This window comes from Schistocerca nitens, chromosome 9 (assembly GCF_023898315.1).
Source record: "Schistocerca nitens isolate TAMUIC-IGC-003100 chromosome 9, iqSchNite1.1, whole genome shotgun sequence".
NCBI classification, from domain to species: Eukaryota; Metazoa; Arthropoda; class Insecta; order Orthoptera; family Acrididae; genus Schistocerca; species Schistocerca nitens.
The window spans coordinates 442,245,429-442,269,385 of record NC_064622.1 but is presented as its reverse complement, the minus strand read 5'-3'; the positions used below and the strand labels follow the sequence as shown (position 1 = coordinate 442,269,385).

Here is a 23,957-nt window from a genome sequence, read left to right as displayed (position 1 = left end):
GGACTAGTACTGGTGAAACAATAAAACGAATGCAATAAGGCTGAAAGTCGCGTGGCCTGTCACGTGACTCTCGCTACGCCTACTGCTCGAGTTTCATCTGCCTCCTGCACTCAGTCTGCCCGTGGTGTCTGTTTTAAGTAGTTGACGTTTTGTCTGTGTGTCGGAAAATGTTGAGTGTACAGAAAGAACAGCGCGTTAACATCAAATTTTGTTTCAAACTACAAAAATCTGCAAGTGAAACGTTTGTAATGTTACAACAAGTGTACAGCGATGATTGTTTATCGCGAACACAAGTGTTTGAGTGGTTTAAACGATTTAAAGATGGCCGCGAAGACACTACTGATGACACTCGCACTGGCAGACCATTGTCAGCAAAAACTGATGCAAAAATTGAAAAAATCGGTAAACTTGTTCGACAAGATCACCTTTTAACAATCAGAGCAGTGTCTGAGTTAACAGGAGTTGACAAGGAAAGTGTCGAACAAGTTTACCGATTTTTTCAATGTTTGCATCAGTTTTTGCTGACAATGGTCTGCCAGTGCGAGTGTCATCACTGGTGTCTTCGCGGCCATCTTTAAATCGTTTAAACCACTCAAACACTTGTGTTCGCGATAAACAATCATCGCCGTACACTTGTTGTAACATTACAAACGTTTCACTTGCAGATTTTCCTAGTTTGAAACAAAATTTGATGTTAACGTGCTGTTCTTTCTGTACACTCAACATTTTCCGACGCACAGACAAAACGTCAACTACTTAAAACAGACGCCACGGGCAGACTGAGTGCAGGAGGCAGATGAAACTCGAGCAGTAGGCGGAGCGAGAGTCACGTGACAGGCCACGTGACTTTCAGCCTTATTGCATTCGTTTTATTGTTTCACCAGTACTAGTCCGGTTTTTTTCTAGCCACACCTCGTATGTAATAATAGCATTCACATGTCTAGATACTGGAACCTGTGTGTGTGTGTGTGTGTGTGTGTGTGTGTGTGTGTGTGTGTGTGTTTGGCATACAATGAGGTGACCAAAGTCATGGGATACCTCTTAATATCATGTTGGACATCCTTTTGCCCGGTATAACACAGTAACTTGATATGGCTTGGGCTCACCAAGTTGCCAGAAGTCCCCTACAGAAATATTGAGCCATATTACCTCTATAGCCAAAGTGTAGTCAGTGCAGGAGTTTGTGCACAAACCAACCATAAATGTTCAAAACAATTCATGTCGGGCAACATGGATGGCTGAATCATTCGCTCTAATTGTCCATAATGTTCTTCAAACAAGTCACAAACAATTGCAGCCCAGCGTCATCATTCATAAAAATTCTTTGGGAACATAAAGTTCAGAAATGGCTGCAAATGGTCTCCAAGTAGCCAAACGTAACCATTTCCAGTCAATGGTCACTTTAGTTGGACCAGAGAATCCTGTCCATTCCATACAAACACAGCCCACACCATTACAGAGCCACCAGCAGCTCGCACAGTGCCTTGTTGACAACTTGGGTATATGGTTTCATGAGGTCTGCAGCACACACTAACCCTATCATCAGCTCTTACCAACTGAAATCGGGACTTATCTGATTACACCATCGTTTTCAAGTTGTATAGGTTACAACCAGTATGATCACAAGCCCAGGAGAGGTACCGCAGGCAATGTCGTGCTGTTAGCAAAGGCACTAGTGTCAGTTATCTGCTGCCATATCCCATTAACACTAAGTTTCCCTGCACTGTCCTAATGGATACATTTGTCATACATCCCAGATTGATTTCTGCAATTATTTTAAACAGTAGTGCTTGACCATTAGCACTGACAACTCTATGCAAACACCTCTGTTCTTGGTCATTAGGTGAAAGCCGTCAGCCACTGCATTGTCCGTGATGAGACGTAATGTCTGAAATTTGGTATTCTTGGCACACTCTTGATGCTGTGTATCTCTAATATTTAATTCCTAATGACTTCCAAAATGGAAAATCCCATGCGCCCAACTCCACGTTCAAAGTCTTAATTCCTGTCATGTGGCCACAATCACATTGAGCACTTTTTCACATGAATAACCTGAGTACAAATGATAGCCCTTTTGTACCTCGGGTGAGTGGTACTACTGCCATCTGTATGTGTGTGTGTGTTTCACTGTCATGTGACTTTTGTCACATCAGTGTACACACAATGATTTTGATAAATATGGAAAAACTTCAGGAAATGATTTCTGAGAGGATATGGAGCAAAAAGGGTCATATGGACATATGGCTGGAAATGCGCTCCAAGTGAGGTACACTCACTTGAAGATGGAGATGATCTCTGACAGTAACCCTGGTATCAGCATTGGGCAGCAAGTCCAGCAGCATGGATAAGTCAGATGACCATGTGGAACTTTCTTCACAACAAATGTCATACTTTGTATTATCACTTAGAACAGATGCAGGCCTTATTAACTACGATCTTTCCTCCAAAGTGTCAGTTTTATCGCTGGTTTGTTGCATGGGCAATACTGATGGGATTTCTGTCATCCATCTTGTTCGCAAATGAGGCTACTATTACAAGGGGCAGTATTGGCAACTTTCAGAACACCTATCTGTGGGATACAGAGAATCCCCACAGTATGCTGAAAGTGAACTATCAGAACTAGTTCAGCCTCAATCCAGTCATCCTTCTGCAATGTTTCACAGGTGAGCTGGCGGGGCATGCGACCCTGGCTTCCCTGCCGGAAGGCGTGTCTTTGATGGTATGAAGGGTATATGAGGCTACTACATGATGGTGTGCCAACTCACTAGCCTCTTGAGTATATAGCCACTTGGTTGGCGTGTTCTCATGTGTGCTTTCAATCACTGAAGCCTACATGGACAAAAATCTTTTATAACATCAAGAACATTGGGGACATATTTCTGGCTATTATGTCCATATACTCTTTTTTGCTCCTTGGGCTCTTAGGGATCATTTCTCACAATTTGTCTCCATTTAGCAAAAAAACCCTGTTGTGTACCCTTTACCACCTCATAAATACACAGTTTGTGCTTTGTTGTTTCACTGTCTTCATACAGTATCACTGGTTATTGCTAAATCCCCCTCTACATATGAGAAACAGTGGATTTTTAAACTTTACATCAAAATAACTGTTTATGTTCAAGGTATAGCTTGCAAACTTAACAAGTATAAGTAATGATGGAACATCAATATTTATTGAAGGCAGAAATAAGATAAAAAAGGCCTGCTTGAGCTTGAGGTGAGAGAAATTCTCTCTTTGTTGCTAAGTACAATTACATTTATGATTTGTGTGTATGAGTCTGTCTATCAATGGAATGCTAATAGGTTAGTTCATCCAGAGACATTCCTGCACAAGCAGAGTTCACACGACTGCCCATTGTGAGGTAAACTGCCCACAGGCTATATAATTATTGTGACTGTATTAATGTTTCACAGAAATGACAGTGCATTAAAAAAGAGGCACTGGCAGTAGGTTTTTCTGTAATATGCAGAACAGGTAACTAATTCAATGTGGATTTCACAAGGAAAACATTTTCTATAAGTGCTCTCTTTCAGTCATATATCAATGTACATTCACGAGCAAACGAATTAAGGATAGGTGCTGAGTTCGATGGAAGATTAGGGTTAAACATTGCATCAACAATGAGGCTAATAAATACAAAACACAAGATCGGTTTGGGAAAGGAAACGAGCCATTCCCTTTCACAGGAAGCATTCTTTAATTACCCTTAACAGATTTAGGGAAATCATAGGAAATCTAAATGTGGATGGGTGAACAGGGATTTGAACTGTTGCTATCCTGAATACAACTTCAGTTCTTACCACCGCAACATCTCATCAGTGGGGTCAGGATACTACCAAAAATTATACTTGCTTATAGTATGACAGTTCAGCACAAGGAAGGTAAGACATGTGATTATCAGCAAACCACAGTTGTTCAATTCATGAGACACTCCTTCTCTGATGTCATGCAAGCACTGAACTTTTCAAATACTGCTAGCCATGGGTGTACTTAAGTTCCTTGGTTAGGAAAACACCACTACCCCCTGAATCAACTTCCATGGGCAACAACATGTTGACTAGGGCCACTGTCAGCTATTGTGGACTGTAACAGAATACAAACCGGCAGCAAATTCAACAACTGGTGCACCACTACATCATTCAGAGCCACCTCATTGTTACGATGGTGCAAAAGCCACAACACACATGTACCCTGCTCACCATCAAATTAATGTGGGAACAGAAACTCACAACTCCACTTGTGAAGCATGGAGGAAGGTCAACTGGCCTGATGAACCACAGTAACAATTTGGAACATTCTTGATGTCAGGAAATGAATATTTCAAAACTCATATGAGGCTATGAATCCTATTTACCAATAAAACACTTCTCAGGTAAGAAGGTAAAGACATTCTTGGATCAAAGATGTTATAATAGGATAAAATGAAACCTCAGATATATATCCCGCCATCTGGCATCATTGATCAGTACAGGACTCTGCCACCCGATAGTGTGTAATTGTTAGTTCACCTATGGCATCCAGCAGACAACCTGAAACTTCAAAAACAGAATGTACCACCACAACAATTCCATATTGTATCAGAATGGCTTAAAGCACACTCTGCGGACATCAGTACACTTGCGTGGCAACCCAGGTCACAGGACCTCAATACTACTGAGCCTCAAAAATCATTCAGCATTCAGGGTATGCTTTTTGACCAATCTCCAGAAGTTGCAAGAGAAAGTTAAGGAGTCATACTTCAGAATTAAGTCCGTGGCATAATGTAGCACCACAGTTCCCATACCGATAGGAGAGCCTGTGTGTTACTACGCAGAACATCTAATTACACTGTTCAGGAGGGGCTGGTAGATTGTACCGATAGTTTGAGAGTCTTTGTCATATTTCTGTGGATGTGGCTGCAGTTTCGCTAAGGTCAGCAACATCAATTTTCTAAACTGCACTTCTTATGCTTAAACAGGAAATTCAGATTACATCAATAACAAGACAACTTTCCCTACTGAGCATCTTTTGATTGTTAACCAGAAAGTACTCTATCACCACATTCCTCCACCCTCTCAAAGTCCATTTTGAAGTTCTAAATTTCTATAGAAGTACGAGGGTTGACTGAAAAGTAATGCCTCCACCTTCGTAACTCTTCTACAGTTGGCAGCATTGGTATGCGGCAGGTACTGGCTTGTTCCATAGCCTCTTCTCTACAGCTCCAGTTGGCGGGTAGCCTTAGCACTGAATAGTTGAGTTGTTACAGTGTAAATTATGGAACCCTGCACAGATGGTTGTTCAATGCGATTTAAGCAACGTGCAGTCACTGAATTCTTGACAGCAGAAGGTGTCACCCCCGAAGGAGTTTATGGTGATTGTGTTGATGTGAGTACTGTGTGTCGTTGGGCGAGTAAGTTTAAAGATGTTGAGACAGGAACATCTGACTTGCGTGACAAAGAGTTGGACGTCCTGTAACAGCAACCACCGAGTTTCATAAGCAAACTGTTGACAGCTTGATTCAGGACGATCGTTGTATCACTCGGAGAGAAATTGCAAGCACAATCGGCATTTCACAAGACTGTGTGTGTGTGTGTGTCACATTATTGCTTTGCTTGGCTATCAGAAGATCTGTGTACCATGGGTACCCTGGATGCTGACTCCTGAAATGAAAGTGTACAGACTTGAAATTTGCCAGGAACTCCTCTCGCATTACGAGAATGAAAATGATGCCTTTCTCCATTCAATTATGACAGGAAACGAAATGTGGGTACACCATTACTACCCCAGAGACGAAACGTCAGTCTATGGAATATCGACACAAAGACTAGTCCCAGAGAAAGAAAGTCAAGACACAGCCCTCAGCTGGAAAAATCTTGGCCATAGTGTTCTGGGATGCAGCTGGTGTTATCCATGTTGATTTTCTTGATCGTGTAACAACAATAAATTCAGAGCGTTACATCACAACGTTGTGAACTCTGAAACATCTAACAAGGGTCCAAAAGGAAAAGGGAAATGTTTTCCTGCAGCATGACAGTACCAAACCACATACTTCATGTGCCACCACAGCAGAACTTCAGAGATTGAATCTCACCACCCTACAGCATCCTCCATACAATCCAGATTTAGCACTGTCTGACTTCCACCTTTCCCCGATAACGAAATACGATCTGCGGGGACATTATTACGGTTCTCATAAAAACGTTGAGAGAATTGTGAGACTGTGGTTGTGGAAACAGAGTGTCAACTTCTTCTGTAACAGCTTCAGAAAATTTGTTCATTGTTGGCAGCAACGTATCCAATTGGCTGGTAATTACGTGAAAAATTGAATATTGGTAGTTAAAGATCACACTCTAAGGGTTATTTCTGTGTTTGATTTATTAAAATATTCCCATCCAAAACCAATTAACGAAGGTGGAGGCATTACATTTCATTCAACCCTCATAATTATAGCGCAAGGACTCCCACATTATACCTAAACAGCTTCCCTTTTAAACTGCTACTGTAAATACCTTGAATAAAGCTTTGATAAATTAAAATTCATTGAATTATTTGTCCACTCTGCAGAACTCATAATTTACCACAAGTGTGTGTATTACTATAACTGAGGCCATTTCTAACCTTGCTGTAGTCAGCACAAATGTGCAATGACACACATTGATTAGCAAGTACCACGTTCCCACCAGCAAAAGCAATTTATTTTATGGTGTACTTCATCAATGTTTTATGAAATGTTCATTATCATTTAACTTGTTCAGTTAGCATAAATTAATATGAATAATAGAACAGGTACACTTCTTTTTATTTTGGGCACAACCATATTTATAATATGAAAAAACTGTTAATGATTTTATCTTATTATAAATTTGACTGTGTTTAAAATTAGAAGATGTGTGTAATTCTTCAATCTGTCTCCTCCATAGGCAGAATGTAATTTTTTCCCAATAAAATCTTTAGCAAGAAAAACCATCATCTCATTACGAAGAAATACATGTGAAGCTGATGAAACTAGACAATAGTGGCCAACACAGGGAGATAGATAAAAAAGGAGTTACACAAAAAAAAACCTGCTAAATGGTTAATCATTATCTAACAAATTTTATTTAGACTAATTAAATATCAACAGATGAATACCATCCCCTTCTCTTCTGAACATCAAAGCAGCACCTCCTACTTACCTAACACCACTAGGCCTTCAATTGCCTACCCGATCAGTAATCCCAATCCACCCATTGTCCCACTCCATTCCTTCCACACCATAAGGCGAAGTACATCTTAATCCACCCCCCACCAATAAAGGCAAAGTACATCTTTAAGCCACAACCCCTCCCCCTTCCCTCCCACCCCCCCAAAAAAAAAAAAAAAAACCGAAAAGCTCATGAAAAAGCAACAGACATACAGCTGTATACATAAATGGCGGAAAAATAGTGAAATAATGAACAAATGCATTCCACACAATCATGACGATTGTTAAGTGAAACAGCAGAAGCACAACTTTGTTGTTTCTATGCATAATTAAAAACTTCATTCAGCTAAATAATGCAAATGTATATTTAAATGCTGTGTTGAGACATGTTGGATATGATGAAAAACTGACAACTGACAAGGAAAATAAACTTGGGAGACAGGAAACATACATAGTGCACTGTCAAAAATACACTAATGGAAATAAAATTGCAACACCAAAAATAATTAATGTACAGTAATGAAACTTCAGGAGTGCATTTTTCTAGGTAACATATTCAAGAGGTTAACATTGCAAGACCACAGGTTAATGTAGGTGCTAGATAAGCCATTGCCAATGTGAAATGCTGGTACATTCATTACCAGGGTAACTGCCAGAGTGTTGAATGCAAGCAAGCAAATTTGCAAGCATTTTGTTGTACCAGTGCCTGTGACACCAGTTTGTGGAATGGATTTCCATGCATGTTGCACTTGGTCAGTCAATACAGGGATGGCTACTGCTGTTTGTGAAGCATGCTGGAGCTGTCTTCCAGTTATGTTCCATATGTGTTCAACTGGAGATGGTTCTGGTGATTGAACGGGTCAAGGTAGTATGTTGACACACTGTAGAGCATGCTTGGTTACGACAGCAGTATGTGGGCAAAGATTATCCAGAAGTAAAACAACCCTGGAAAACTGTTCATGAATGGCAGCACAATAGATCAAATCACCAGACTGACATACAAATTTACAGTCAGGGTGCATGAGATAACTATGAGAGTGCTCTTGCTGTCACAAAAAAAATACATCCCAGACCGCAACTCCGTGTGTAGGTCCAGCATGTCTAGCAGGCAGAAAGGTTGGTTGCAGGCCCTCAACTGGCCTACTCCTAACCAACACACTGCCATCACTGGCACTGCGACAGAACCAGCTTTCATCAGAAAATGCTACAGACCTCCATCCTGTACTCCAATGACCTCTAGCTTGACATCACAAACTGCAAAATGGCAGTGGTTCAGAGTCAGTGGAATGCATGCTATAGGGCATCTTGCTCAGAGCTGTCCTTGAAGTAACCAATTCGTAACAGTTTGTTGTGTCACTGTGGTGACAACTTTGCTCAAATTTCTGCTGTAGATGCAGCACTGTGCACCAGAGCCATATGCCAAACATGATTGTCTTCCCTCTTGATAGTGCCACGTGGCCATCCGGAGTTTGTTTCTTCACTACCGTACATTTGCATGTCCACCACTACCAGCAATCGTGTACAGAGGCTGCATTCCTGCCAAGCCTTTCTGCAACACCACAGAAGGAACATCCAGCTTCTCGTAGCCCTACTACATGACCTCATTCAAACTCAATGAGGTAATGATAAGGTGTCTTTGGCGCTTTAAAGGAACACTTGAGTAACATCAACTCACGATGTCCAATTTCAAAGGTAAGTAATGCTTACAACCTTTACAGTGTGTATTTAAAGCAAATGTGATTCACATCCTCATCATAGTACTACTAATGCCACTCTTATATGACTGGCGCAAAATTTGAACAGACATCATATTTCAGTTGTAGAAACACACCTACCAATTTTCGTTCATGTGTCATAGTTCCTCCTTTGTGTGGTAATTTTTTTTTTTTTTTTCAGTCAGTCAGTCAGTGGAAGTGTGCAAATTGCTTTTGGGCTTTCTTATAAAAGCTGCAAGAGAAATTACAATTCTTACAGTGCTTTAAAATAAAGAAATCACATTTTGTTGAAGAAAGACTACGATTTCTCAGGTTTCCTCTGAGTGATTGCTGAACGCCTGGAGGCACGCTGGTAATCAGTTTTGTTGAACCTCCCCCCTTTTTTTTCAATATTTTGACAAGTGACCCAATCATCATCTTCAGGTGCTGCTAGCTGTGTTGCTGTGTGTACTTGCTGGTATTGCAACCTGACTAGTTGGAGTCCAGACAACGAGTAAGCATAGCAATGCAGCTTGCAGTGCTTGAAGATGAGTGGATTGATCATCAAAATGTCATGTATGAAAATGGAATCAATAACTTGGCTGGACAACTAAAACGACACCACAGGTAGAAGTTTATCACAACTGTGAAAGACTTCAACAGTCTCAGACACTTTTTCACCAATCTCATCATACTCACTAAACCAATACCTCAACAGCTACATTCCTCCCACAAACACACTCTTGCCATAACCAAATGACAGGCCCACATATTTTTCCTCTAGTCCTGCTTAACCTTATATATTGCTCCTGAAGACATCAGACTGAATGTCCTCATTTCTGGCTCCAATCCATCATTCTGCTACTGCCTCCCTAAATCCCAGACTGATTTGTTATTAGCCTTTAGCCACTTGTATCCTTGACATCAATCACAACCCTGAACAAAATGCTTAATACTGCCTAAGATAGCTGTCCAGCCTGAGGTAAAATACCTCAACAGAGGTGTTCCTGTCCCACAACTATCACCCACGAAACTGCCAACAATAGCTATCTCCCCCCCCCCTTCCCCCCCGTCCCCATTCCCTTCTAGCCAACCAACCTAGCATTTCCTATTATCTAAACCTCCCACTCCCAAAACCTACCTCCCCCCCCCCCCCAAACCTCAAACCCCGAAACCCAAATACTATCCTACACAAACTCCAATGCTTCATAATCACAGGCCTCCATTCCGTCCTGAACCTCTCATCCAGATACCTCTTCAATCCTGAGACATTTGTCCTTTCCAAAGAAAAGTCCCACACTCAAATTTAACAACACTGCCCTATAAGATCTCCTCTCATTCACCTGTAATTTGAACAGGAAATACCACTTCACCACCCAATCCCAACCTACAACCAACAGAATGAGCACTCCACCCTGTCTTGAACAGTTCCTACCCAAATCCCAAATGGAGCCTTCCCCAAAACCATCCTTTCCAGGCATTTCAGTAATTCTGCACTTCCAGCACTGATTCTGAATCCCTCATGATAAATATCACTGAAATCACAATCCTTACTCAAACTGAGTTCCAACCTATCTGTGATCTGAAGTAAGAAAGTGCTCTATCATCACCCTCCCTGCAGTCAAGGGCTCCCCTATTGATACGAAGTACACGAATAAGTAGTATATGACAGAAGGGCACCATCAGCTCTTCGACATCTCACAGCTCGACATAAAACAATATTCCTAATGTTCCCATTCCTTCCACCCTGAGTGAGCTGCAGAAAATCCTTAAAATCCTAGGACCATCACATGGACTCAACTCTACTGAAGTAGAATTCCTTAACCCTTCAGATCTATACACCCTCACCCTTTGCTTGCATCCAAAAATACACGAACTATCATCCCAGAGAGCCCATAGTTGGCTTCAAGGCTCCCAAAGAATGCATCTCAGACTTAGCTGACCAGTACCTCCAATCCATCACCATGACAAAAAGCTTCTAATCTGACATAAAACATACAAACCACAACAAGCAACAAAATTTATACTCTGATACGAGCCACCATTTCCATATCAAATACTCCATTTCCTTACAGTCTAGACAACCATAGCAAACATACCTTCATCGCCATCAGATCTCGTTACACCAACACCAATAACTTACCCCCCAGGTTTTCCACTCCTGTTGCTATCCCACAGACCTCTTTTTCAAATAAATCTTCCAGGCAATATCCTCCTCTCACCATCTGACCAATCCTTGCAAATGTTCCCACTGTAAAACCTACCCCAGCCCCACCAGTCAGAGCACCTTGTGAAGCCACACATGTTTATTAGCTACCTTATGTCCACTGCAATGTGTTTTATGTAGGAATGACCACAAGTTGATTGAATGAGTGCATGAATAGACATAGAAACTGTCCACACTGAGGAGACACCTGGTACCTACTTGCTGAACATGCTCTACGGAATGATTCAGGGGGCCTGATGCCTGCTACACTATATGGTCTATTTGAATCCTCCCATTCTATACCACCTATACTATTTTCCCTCAGCTCTCAGAGACGGGAACTTGCCTGCCGACACATCCTCGGATCCCAGTATCCTCCTGGACTTGACCACTGTTTAACACATTCCTCCTACTCCTCTTTGCATATTTGGGGTCATCTAGATCCACATTCAGTCTTGTTATATTTGGTAGGCTCTTTTCTCACTATAAAACAATTTTTCTCACTGTTTCACTTCATATCAACCAACAATGTAAAATTGGGCCTATGAACAGTAAAAGATAGCTAACAGCCATCACTATACCCATATACATGCTATGACTAAATATCAAATTCTTTATGTGACAAAGTTAATTAATTTTCTACTGTCTCTAATTAATTTCACTTGTTACTTCTAGCCTGAGCTCTGAAGTAACAGTACAGATTTATAACGTCAAGTGAAATTGCTGGATGGAACAATACATAAAATAAAGGAGAGGCAACCACTCACTTGTAGTGGACTGATGTGTGGAGCACAGGAACACTTAACAGAAAATGAACACTTAACAGAAAATTGTATTCACATTGCCTTTTGAGCTCTTGCTCTTTTCCTAGTAAAAGTACACAAAATTCACACCCACTAGCATACAGAAACCCAATACACTTTCACAATTATAGCAAGACCGATTATGGACTATTGGTGACTGAAAGCACTTGCCTGTGCTGAGGAAGTGGGGAGGGATTACAAAAAGACATAAGTAAAGGAGGGGTCAGCTCCCTGACTATGCCTTGCTGACTTACTCTGCCTTGCACATCCCCAAAAACTGCATCTAAACATCCATCCCATAACACTGCTTTCAACCGTTCTGCCAAAACTCTGACCCCTGCAGCAGTCTCAATACTTTCTAAAGGCCTCATCTTTAGCCCAAAACTGAAGTTTAACCATGCTGGACTTGTACAGGGCCTTCTTTCCTTTACTCATTCTCTGATGTGGAATTTTCTTCGCCACACATCCACTGACAATGGCCAACCAAAATCCCCAACAGAACCCTATTTAAAATAGTTCCAACCTCCATACAACCAAATTCTCCTCTCTTCTATCCAGTCATCCCCTGGTAATATTTCCATACGACCAAATCCTCCTCTCTTCTATCAAGTCATCCCCTGATAATATTTCTTGAACTCCTCGCATCCAATCTGGCCTCACCTTCCTTTCCTAAATCCCCCCACAGTGAGTCAAACATTTTTTCTATCGAATCACATAGCTGTCTGTAACCATACAACCAATTCAGTTCTTTTCATCTGACCCATAGACAAAAGTACCACCAGAGTGGCCACAGATCGTAATGACTATGTGTCTGAGGGGTCTCTATCAACTTTCGACACCTCCGTATACAAACCTTATGACTGTGATCTCATGCCAGTATTCCAATGCACAAAAGCAAGCCATGCTGCGAGCGGTGACAGGTCGTAAACACTCATTATCAATGCGACAAACAATGCATGACACAGTACAGTAATGCATTTTCAGCTTAGAGTGACGCAAACACCTATAACATAGAGAACGGCACTTATCAGATGAAAGAAAAATAAGCAATCAATTCAAACCAGACGAAGTACGCAAAAAAGGAAGAGTACCCGCATAAATACGGACTGAGCACCTTACGCATAGCAGTTGCTACCTGGTAAAGCTTAACTGCTAAGCTTACAACTCAAACCAAACTACTGTAGCTGTATCGTCATTCATTCGACCTAAATTGTGTCTCATATTACAATGGACCAACTTTGTTTCGATTTGGAGGTGCAGCCTATTACTTTTCTCCCCCCTTGAATTTCGAGTCTGAAATTTCAGGTGCGGCTTAAATTCGGGAAAATTTTTTTCCTTCATTTCGAGTCTCATTTTTCAGGTGCAGCTTAGATTCGAGTGTGGCTTAGATTCGAGTAAATACGGTACGCCTACAAGCCATTGCTGTTTCAGATTCACTGATAACATTTTCACAATCTGCATTCGTGACAATGATAACCTCTGCTCTTTCCTCGATAACCTAAACACTTAATCAAAATCCATTTCACTTGGTCCTTCTCAACTCAACAAGCCACATCCCTACCTCTCAGATGGCTCCAAAAACATTTCTTTTCACATCAAGCACATCAACCACCAGTAGACCCACTTTGACAGCTGTCACCCATCCCAATTCAGAATGTAACCACCTTACAGCCTTGCCACCTGTGGATGCTATGGCATTTCCAATGGAAAGAAGGAGTTGTCTAAATATACCACAACCTCAATGGGAACTTTACTGACAGAGATTAGTATACCCAGCTCATCCATAAACAGAACCCCTGTGCCATCTTCTGCTCTGACACCAATAAATCTATGAACCAGTCAGAAACAAGCACTCCCCTGCTCACCCAGTATCAACCTGACCTTGAAAAGCTCAACCACATCCTTCACCAGGGCTTCGACAACTTCTTAGTGTACCTTCAGATGAGGGATATCCAACCCAGAATCCTATCCCCATCACCCAAAGTAGTGTTCCGCCACACACCCAACCTACAAAATATCTCTATCCATCCCTATCCCATGACTGTTGCCAATCCTGTACTCCAAGGGTCATTCCCCTGTGGTTGGCTTAGGTGCAAAACCTGTCTACATCTGCATGACTACCCTGCAATACACACTATTTCTTCACACTATTTCTCTACTGTTCCACTTTCGTTGAACAGTGCATGGGAAAAAACAAACACTTAAATCTTTCCGTGAGAGCTCCATTTTCTATTATTTTATTATGATGATCGTTTTTCCCTTCGTAGGTAGATGTTAACAAAATATTTGTGTGTTCAGAAGAGAAAATTGGTGACTGAAATTTCATGAAAAGCTCTTGCAATAAAAAAGCCTTTGTTTTAATGACAGCCACCCCAACCCAACTCGTGTATCATATCTGTGACACTCTCTCCCTTAATTCACAGTAATACAAAACGAGTTGTCCTCCTTTGAACTTTCTCAATGTCCTTTGTCAGTCCTATATGGGAAGGATCCCATATTCCATAGCAATACTCTAGCACAGGGTGGATAAGTGTTGTGTCAGCAGCCTCTTTAGTGAACCTGCTGAATCTTCCAAGTCATGGGTGGGCAACTGGCAGCCCATGGGCCAGATCTGGAGAGGAGGAGGAGGAGGAGGAGGGGGGGGGGGAGAGAGAGAGAGAGAGAGAGAGAGACTGCAGAATTTTATGATGGAAGTTTTAAGACAGCTATCGTAAAATGTTTTAAGTAAAGAAAATGTTTCCAATGGGTAAATAAATGTAAATATCCGAAGAATGGAGTGAACATAAAATGAATGTACTCTGATTAGCACTCATGTGGACAACCTCATACTTCTCATAACTGCCACTTTTCTCATCATACAGATCTCTTTGTTTTTATCTTCTGATGACTTTAAATGACAGTGCTAACTGCAAACAATCTAAGACAGTTGCTCAGACTGCCTTCTGAATCATTTATATAGATTAGTTAAAACAGAGGGCTTATAACACTCCCACGGAGAATGCGCGATATCATCTGTGTTTTTTATGATGACTTTCATCACCTACTATGAACTGAGTCCTTTCTGACAGGAAAAGATAAATCCAGTAACACAGCGAGATGATACTTCATAGGCATGCAACCAGATTACAAATCACTTTTGATCATCAGTATGAAAAGCCTTTTGGCATTTTAGAAATATGGAATCAATCTGGATTTCCTGTCAATAGTGTTCATTTGTTCATGAGAATAAAGATCACAAGAACAATATTTTCCAAATTCTTGCTGACTATGCGTCAATCGATATTTTTCTTTGAAGTAATTTGTAATGTTCAAACACAGTATGTGTTCTAAAATCCTACTGCAAATCAACATAAGTGCTTTGGGTCTGTAATATGGAGTATTACTCTTACTTCCTTTCTTCTGTAATGGTGTGACCTGGGCAATTTTTCAGGTACGGATCTTCAATCAAGTGAACAGTTATACATGACTGCTAAGTATGGAAGTATCATATCAGCATACTCTGAAAGGAATTTAATTGGTATACAATCTGAACCAGAAGTCTTTTGTTTATTAAGTGATTTGAACTGCTTCGCTACATCGAGTGTATCTACTTCCAAAGTTACTCATGTTGTCAGCTCTTCTTGATTTGAATTCTGGAATGTTTACTTTGCATCGCTTGGTGACAGACTTTCAGAAAAATGTATTTAGTAACTCCGCTGTAGAGCCACTATCATCAGTAATATTACCATCACTATCACACAGTGAAGGTATTGATTTATGGTTGGTTGGCTGGTTTAAAAGAGGGGGGAAAGGACCAAACTACGAGGTCATCGGTCCCTTGTTCCGAAGGAAACAATGCCACAAGGGTGAGAATAAGATAATGAGACTTACAACACAAAACAGAGTGAAAGGAGAAACCAGAACAACGACTGACGGGCAGCAAACACTTAAATGGACAAAAGGGGACAAGAAAACCACAAAGACGCAAGGAACAGGTAGAAGAGGTTAAAACAAGAAAGCAGGTTACTATGGCTGGCTGACCATGAGAGTAAAAAAGGAAAAGCCAGCCACTCTGAAACACTTTAAAACCTCCACCCTGAAAGCACTACAGTGGAGGACACATAGGGACAAAGGACATGTGCTGAAACTTAGAGCAAATGATAAAACTCACCCTCACACATGAAACATAAAACTATAGCTGCTGTTGAGCTTTGACACCCAACACCAAAGGTAGGGTGTTGGGAAAATTAAAAGGCAGCTGCAGAGCGGTTAAAAGTGAGCAGTCCAGCAAGAGATGGATAACCGTCATTCGTGAGCCACAGCGACACCAAGGTGGGTCATCACGACGGAGGAGGTAACCATGTGTCGGCCTAGTATGGCCAATGCGGAGCCGACAAAGAACCATAGAGTCCCTGCGAGAGGCGCACACAGAGGTCTTCCACACATTCATAGTTTCCTTAATGGCACGCAGCTTGTGCATACTGAGGTTATGCCATTCCGTCTCCCAAAGCTGCAAAATCTTGCAGCGTAATACTGAATGCAGGTCAGTTTCAGAGAAGTCCATCTCAATAAGCGGTTTCCGCGTAGCCTGTTGACAAGTTTGTTGCCTGGGATTCCGACGTGACCTGGAGTCCACACAAACACCACCGAACGACTCTACCATTCTAGGCCATAGATGGACTCCTGGGCAGTCACTACCACAGGATGACGAGGGTAGCACTGGTTGATAGCTTGTAGGCTGCTCAAGGAGACAGTACAAAGGAAAAATGACTTGCCTGGGCATCAGTGGATGTACTCAAAAGCACGAGATGTGGCCAAAAGCTCTGCAGTGAAAACACTGCAGCCATCTGGCATGGAGTGCTGTTCAATATGTCCTCCATGAACATAGGCAAAACCAACGTGACCATCAGCCATCGAGCCATTGGTGTAAACCACTTCATGGCCCTGGTACATGTCGAGAATCAAGATGAAGTGACAGCGGAGAGTCGCAGGGTTAACCGAGTCCTTAGGGCCATGTGAAAGGTCCAGATGAAGCCGCGGCGTAGATGTACACCATGGAGGTGTTCGTGAATGAACCTCAAGTATAGGTGGTAAAAGCAAGGACTCCAGTTCAGAGAGAAGGGATCGCACACGAACTGCAATTGTAAGCCCTGACCTGGGCCGCCAATGCGGGAGATGAACCACCGTGGGCGGTAAAATGAGACAGTAATTCAGATGCGAAGGAGAACTACAAACATGTGCAATTTCACTGGAGAGCAATTGTGCACGCCTAACCTGCAATGGAGGGACTCCGGCCTCCACCAGGACGCTGACCACCGGACTAGTCCTAAAAGCTCCTGTCCCTAGGCAAACACCACAGTGGTGCACTGGGTCGAGTAAACAAACACTGAGGGTGCTGCCGAACCATAAACCAGACTCCCATAGTTAAGGCGGGATTGAACAATGGCTCGGTAAAGCTGCAGCAGCATAGAGCGATCTGAACTCCAGTTGGTGTTGCTCAGGCAGCGGAGGGCATTCAGGTGCTGCCAGCACTTCTGCTCAAGCTGAAGGAGGTGAGAAAGCCAAGACAATCAGGAGTCAAAAGCCAGTCCTAAGAATTGATGTGTGTCCACTACAGTGAGTGGATTGTCATTAAGGTGAAGTTCCGGTTCCGGATGAATGGTACGACGCTCACAGAAGTGCATAACAAACTACTTTGCGGCCGAAATCTGGAAACAGTGGGCTGGAGCCTATGACTGCGCCTTGTGGATGGCTCCCTGTATGCGCCGCTCAGCAACACCAGTACTGGTGGAGCAGTACGAAATCCAGAAGTTGTTTGCATACAGAGAAGACGAGACGGATGTCCCTACATCTGCTGCTAGATCATTAATGGCCACTAAAAATAGACATTCACTCAATACAGAGCCCTGCGGGACCCCATTCTCTTGGATATGGGGGAACTATGGGAGGCACCAATTTGGACATGGAAAGTACAAAGTGAAAGGAAATTTTGGATAAAAATCAGGAGCGGGCCTCAGAGACCCCACTCATATAATGTGGCAAGGATATGATGTCGCCAGGTCGTGTCATATGCTTTTTGTAAATCAAAAAGGATGGCAACCAGGTTTTGGCATCTGAGAAAGGCTGATCGGATGACAGACTCAAGGGACACAAGATTATCAATGGTAGAGCGATCCTGGCAGAAGCTGCCCTGATATGGAGCCAGTAGGCCACGTGACTCCAGGGCCCGAACCAACCCAACCCCCGACATGCCATACGTTCCAATAGCTTACATAGAATGTTGGTGAGGCTGATGGGCTGATAGCTATCCACATCAAGTGGGTTTTTACTGGGTTTAAGCACTGGAATGATGGTGCTCTCCCACTGTGATAGAAAGACGCCATTGCACCAGATCCGACTGAAGATGACTAGGAGATGTTGCTGGTAGTCAGATGAGAGATGTTTAATCATCTGACCGTGGATCCGATCTGGCGCAGGAGCTGTGTCGGGGCAATGTGCAAGGGCACTGACGAGCTCCAACTCTGTAAATGGGGCATTATAGTGTTCACTGTGGCGTGTAGCAAATGAGAGGACTTTCCTTTCCATCCGCCGTTTGAGGGTGCGAAAGGATAGGGGGTAGTTCTCCAACGCAGAGGCTTGAGCATAGTACTCAGCAATCGGGTCTGCATCGGTAGATAACACACCATTGATGTTAATGCCAGGGACACACCTGTTGGGGTCTGGTACCCAAAAAGACGTCTGATCTTCGTCCAGACTTGGGAAGGTGACGTATGGCACCCAACGGTCGAGACGCATCTCTCCCAACACTCCTGCTTCCATCTTTTGGTAAGCTGTTGAATGCTGGCACAGAGCCGCTTGAAGGCTATGAGGTGCTCCATGGAAGGGTGCCACTTATGCCACTGTAGAGCTTGCCGACACTCCTTAATTACCTCAGCAACTTCTGGCAACCACCAAGGGACCGCCTTTCGCAGGCGGAACCCTAAAGTGCGAGGGATCACATTTTCTACCACAGTAGTGATTGTTGTTGTCACCTGCTCAACCATCACATCGATGCTGAGGAGAGTCAACGGTGACCACAGAGATGAAAGTTCCCAGTCTGCCTTGTTTAAAGCCCATCTGGGCAGGCGTCTGTGGGCCTGACGCCGGGGCAGTGACAGGAAGATGGGGAAGTGGTCACTGCCACACAGGTCGCCATGTGCTCTCCAGTGGATAGATGGGAGAAGTCCTGGGCTGTAAATGGATAAATCAATGGCTGAGTAACTACCACAAGCCACAATTAAATGTGTGCCAGCCCCAGTGTTTAAGAGGCAGAGGTCGAACTGAGACAGTAAAGTTTCGACATCTCTGCCTCGGCCAGTACGCATGGTGCCACCCACAAGGTGTTATGGGCATTAAAATCTCCCAAAAATAGGAGACGTTTTGGGGAGTTGATCAATCAGTGCAGCTAATACATTCAGGGGTACTGCATCATCTGGAGGAAGATATACAATGCAGACAGTTATTTCCTGCATCATCCTTATCCTGACAGCCACAACTTCGAGAGGCATCTGAAGGGGCACAGTTTCATTACAGACTGAATTTAGTTTCACTATAGACTGAGTTTAGGACGTAAACGCAAACTCCACCCAACACTCGATTATAGTCACTACGGTTGCTGTAATAACCCTTATAGCCACTGAGGGCAGGGGTCTGCATTGCTGGGAACCAGGCTTCCTGGAGGGCAATGCAGAAAGCAGGTGTAGAGCTTAACAGTTGCCATAGCTCAACCAGGCAGTGGAAAATCCGCCGTAATTACACTGAAGGATGACATCGTGAGACTGGGAAGGTATGAAACATTCAATGAGGCAGTTTACGCTTCAGAGTCACCTGCTGCCACCGACTTATTGCCTGAGCAATCTATATCCATAGTTTCTGAGGGTCCAGTGAGATCTAGGTCCTCAGCGGACACCAGAATCTCCACCCTACCCCCAGACGCAGAGCTTGTAGATAGCGGTTGTGTGGGTGCCACTGCAATTTCCTTGGTCTTAAGGGTCTTCTTTTTGGACTTTTCTCACTGCTCCTTGGGTTGCTCTGGCTGTGAGGGCTTCACTGATTCAGTCTCTGGGACTGAGGATGATCGTGAAGCCCTACGACCAGCTTTTGGGCACTTCAGCCACTGGCAGGCATTATCTTTCCCACTAGCAGAAACCTGGGAAGGGAGTGACCCAATGGACCCCTTCCTGTCGAGAGGAGCTGAAGAATACTTACGCTTCTCTGGCTGAGAAGTGGGGACTGCTGTCCCTGATGGTTGGGGGGCAGTGCTCCCGAGGTAGGTGGTGCGGGAGCAACAGGGGAGGAAGTGTGCCCCCACCATCAAGGGGGAGGTGTAGCCTTCTGGCTCTGAGAGCTGACTGGAATTCGTGGAACTGATGGGGCTAAAACTGCTCTTGTAGTGGTGGTGTATGAGGTCATAGCCACAGGATATAGGCACTCATATTTTCTCTTAGCCTCAGTGTAAGTCAGCCGGTCCAGGGTCTTTTATTCCATTATTTTCCTCTCTTTCTGTAAAATCCTGCAGTCTGGCGAACAAGCTGAATGATGCTCTCCGCAGTTGACAAAGATGGGAGGCTGGGTGTATGGAGTATTGGGATGTGATGGACGTCCACAATTTCAACATGTGACACTGGAAGCACAACAGGAAGACATGGACAAACTTCCAGCACTTAAAGCACCGCATGGGGGGAGGGGTATATGGCTTGACATCACAGCGGTAGACCATCACCTTGACCTTCTCGGGTAAGATGTCACCCTCAAAGGCCAAGATGAAGGCACTAGTGGCAACCCGATTATCTCTCGGACCTGATGGATGCGTCGCACGAAATGAACTCCTAACTGCTCTAAATTGGTGTGCAGATCGTCGTCAGACTGCCAAAGAAGGTCCCTCTGGAATATAATACCCTGGACTATATTTAAGCTCTTATGTGGTGTGATGGTTACAAGCGATTAATGCCCGTGACTGGGCAGAGGATGCTGTTTTTTATCAAGACTGACCCAGATTGTATTTTGGACAAGCCCTCCACCTCCCCAAACTTGTCTTCTAAATGCTCTACAAAAAACTGTGGCTTCATCGAAACAAAGGAGTCCCCATCACTCATACATATGACGTACTGAGATGAATAAGGTTCACAGCCATCCTTAGCCTGGTGTTCTTCCCATGGTGTGGCCAGGGAGGAAAATGATTTAGGGGACATACTTTCTTAGATTGTACTGAGACTTGGAACACTTAGAAACTGCTGGTGTTTGATCACCAGCAAGTGATGACGTGGTACACTTCATTGCGTGTCATCCGCCCTGATGCCACCCACTCCGACCAGGGGCCCTCCCCACGGGCGCCACACAGCTGCAGCTAAAGTCACCTGGCAGGTTGCCGAGAGTCCCAATGCCCCAGGGTGACACACATCTACTCCTTGGTATCCAGGCATCAGCAGACAGATTCCTGTATTGTCAGGGGGCTACAACTAACAGGGTACATGGCAGCCCCACCACAACAGACTGGCTATGATGCTGGATATGAGGTGCAAAGAAGTCCATGGTCATCATTGGCACAAAAAGCAACACTGCGAAGTGCATGGTGGAAAATGCACCCAAGAAAGTGTCCACATCCATGAGATGGAGAATGAGCTGGACTGCAGTGCGACAATGAGAAAATGGGCTAAAGATCTCAATGCACGATGGACACAATGCACCATGTAAGGCGCCCTTCCCCAATTGGCTCGCTCTTCATGAAATTTTGAAAAATGGAGGTCAAACATGACAGGGGACAATCACATAAAGGCCAAAAAGTGAGAGACTCCTTTTAGTTGCCTCTGATGACAGGCAGGAATACCTCTGGCCTATTCTAATCCCTGGACCCGCAGGGGGATATTAATTTACCTTGCAGCTGGTGTATTTTACATATGATCAGAATCTGTTTGTATTTTTTACCAGATTTCAACACAGTTCTGTTGTGGAAATTATTAAATGCATCCCACAATCGACTCCTTTAAAATATTGAGCTTCCATAAAACTTAGCCAATCTTGGGGATTTTGTATTCTTTTAAATTTGGCATGCTTTTTCATTGCTTCTGCAACAGTGTTCTGACTTGTTTTATGTACAATAGGGTATCAGCTTTGTCACCTATTAATTTACTTGGTATAAATTTCTCAACTTCTACCAACACAATTTCTTTGAATTTACTTCACATCTGATTTATGCCTATACAGTGACATAGTTAATTCAGAAGGAACGGAAGCTGTCTCTTAGGAAGATGGCAAGCGAATTTTATCTGCTTGTGTGTGTGTGTGTGTGTGTGTGTGTGTGTGTGTGTGTCAAAAGACCTGTGATTGGCAAGCTTTCAGAGCCAATGACATCTTCTTCAGGCATAAGGGTTGAAGGGGAAGGAAGAAGGGTGAAGGAAAAGGACTGGAGAGGTCTAGGAAAAGGGGTAGATCAGTCTTTCCTTCTCATCCCGTACGGTAAGTCTACTCTGACCTGCAGTTCCTGGTGACTTTCCCAAAATCTACCTCTTTTCCTAGATCTCTCCAGTCCTTTTTCTTCACCCTTCTTCCTTCCCCTTCAACCTTTCAGCCTGAAGAAGGAACCACTGGCTCCGAAAGCTTACCAATCACAACAGTCTTTTATGTGTGTGTTCTGTCGCTGCTTGGTGAGCAGATTTTTTATCTATCCAATTAAATAATTAACACTTTGCCTTTACAAATGTCTGCTTGTGTCTGTGTATGTGCGGATGGATATGTGTGTGTGTGCGCGCGCTAGTGTATACCTGTCCTTTTTTCCCCCTAAGTTAAGTCTTTCCGCTCCTGGGATTGGAATGACTCCTTACCCTCTCCCTTAAAACCCACATCCTTTTGTCTTTCCCTCTCCTTCCCTCTTTCCTGATGAAGCAACCGTTGGTTGCGAAAGATTGAATTTTGTGTGTATGTTTGTTTGTTTGTGTGTCTATCGACCTGCCAGCACTTTCATTTGGTAAGTCACATCATCTTTGTTTTTAGATACAATTAAATAATTATATATATTTAATTGTGTATTACGATATTCAGACTCGGTGCAATGGGCTTGTGGTCACCAAGTTGTGTATCCATCATGATGATCCTATTTGCTTAGGATATTCATTGCTACGAGGTCATGTACGTTTTTGCAACCACTTACATTTTAAGTTGACTTCTTAATTACACTTTAAGTTGACTCCTTATTATCAAGGATAGATTGAAGTCCCCAACAATCCGAAACTGTACGAGTGGGGTACCTATTTGAGACAATATTAAAGTTTTGTTTGAACTTTTCAGCAACTGTATCATCTGATTACGGGGTCAGTAAAATGAAACAATTAATAATTTATTCTGGTTGTCAAGTATAATCTCTACCCATATTAACTTGCAGGAACTACCAAACTTCAATTTCACCTCAAGATAGACTACTTCTAACATCAACAAACACGCCACCACCAACTGCAATTAGTCTACCCTTTCTGAACACTGTTCCGTTCTTTGTAAACATTTTGGCTGAACTTATATCCAGCTTTAGCCAGTTTTGAGTATCTATAAGGATTTGAGCATCAGGGATTTCTATAAGTGCTTTTGAGCTCTGTCTCTTTCCCAACACAGCTACAATAATTTAATACTATAATACCCGTGATTCTTAGGTCTACCCTCGTTCTTTGTTTGCCCTGCACTCTTTGAAACTGATGCCCTTTTTGTTCTTTCCCAAGACCCTCCACCCTTAAAAACCACCCAGTCCTCTCCATGCAGCCCCTACTAATGGTGTACCCACGTCCTGCATGTACTGGACCCCTGACATACGGAGAAGAACATAATACCCCACCACCCTATGGCACAAGTCAAGGAGTCTGCAGCCTACACAGTTGAACTATCTGAGCCACTCATTCAGGCCCTCCACTCAGCTCTGTATCAAAGGTCCACAATCCAGCCTATTGGCAATACTAAACATCGTGAGCCCTGCCTTCATCTCTCAAGCAAGACTGGCTGCCAGGAACCAGAAAGGATCTCTTCCAATCCAAAGCAACACACATCATTAGTACTGACATAAGCCACTAACTGCAGTTGGCTGCACTCTGTG

At 43.2% G+C, this 23,957-nt stretch overlaps 1 protein-coding gene across 1 annotated transcript in view; it reads right to left on the bottom strand.

Annotated features, from left to right (window-relative positions):
- LOC126204306 (histone-lysine N-methyltransferase 2D-like) overlaps positions 1-23,957 on the bottom strand; it is a 338,750-nt gene that overhangs the window by 235,077 nt on the left and 79,716 nt on the right. The window lies entirely within an intron of this gene.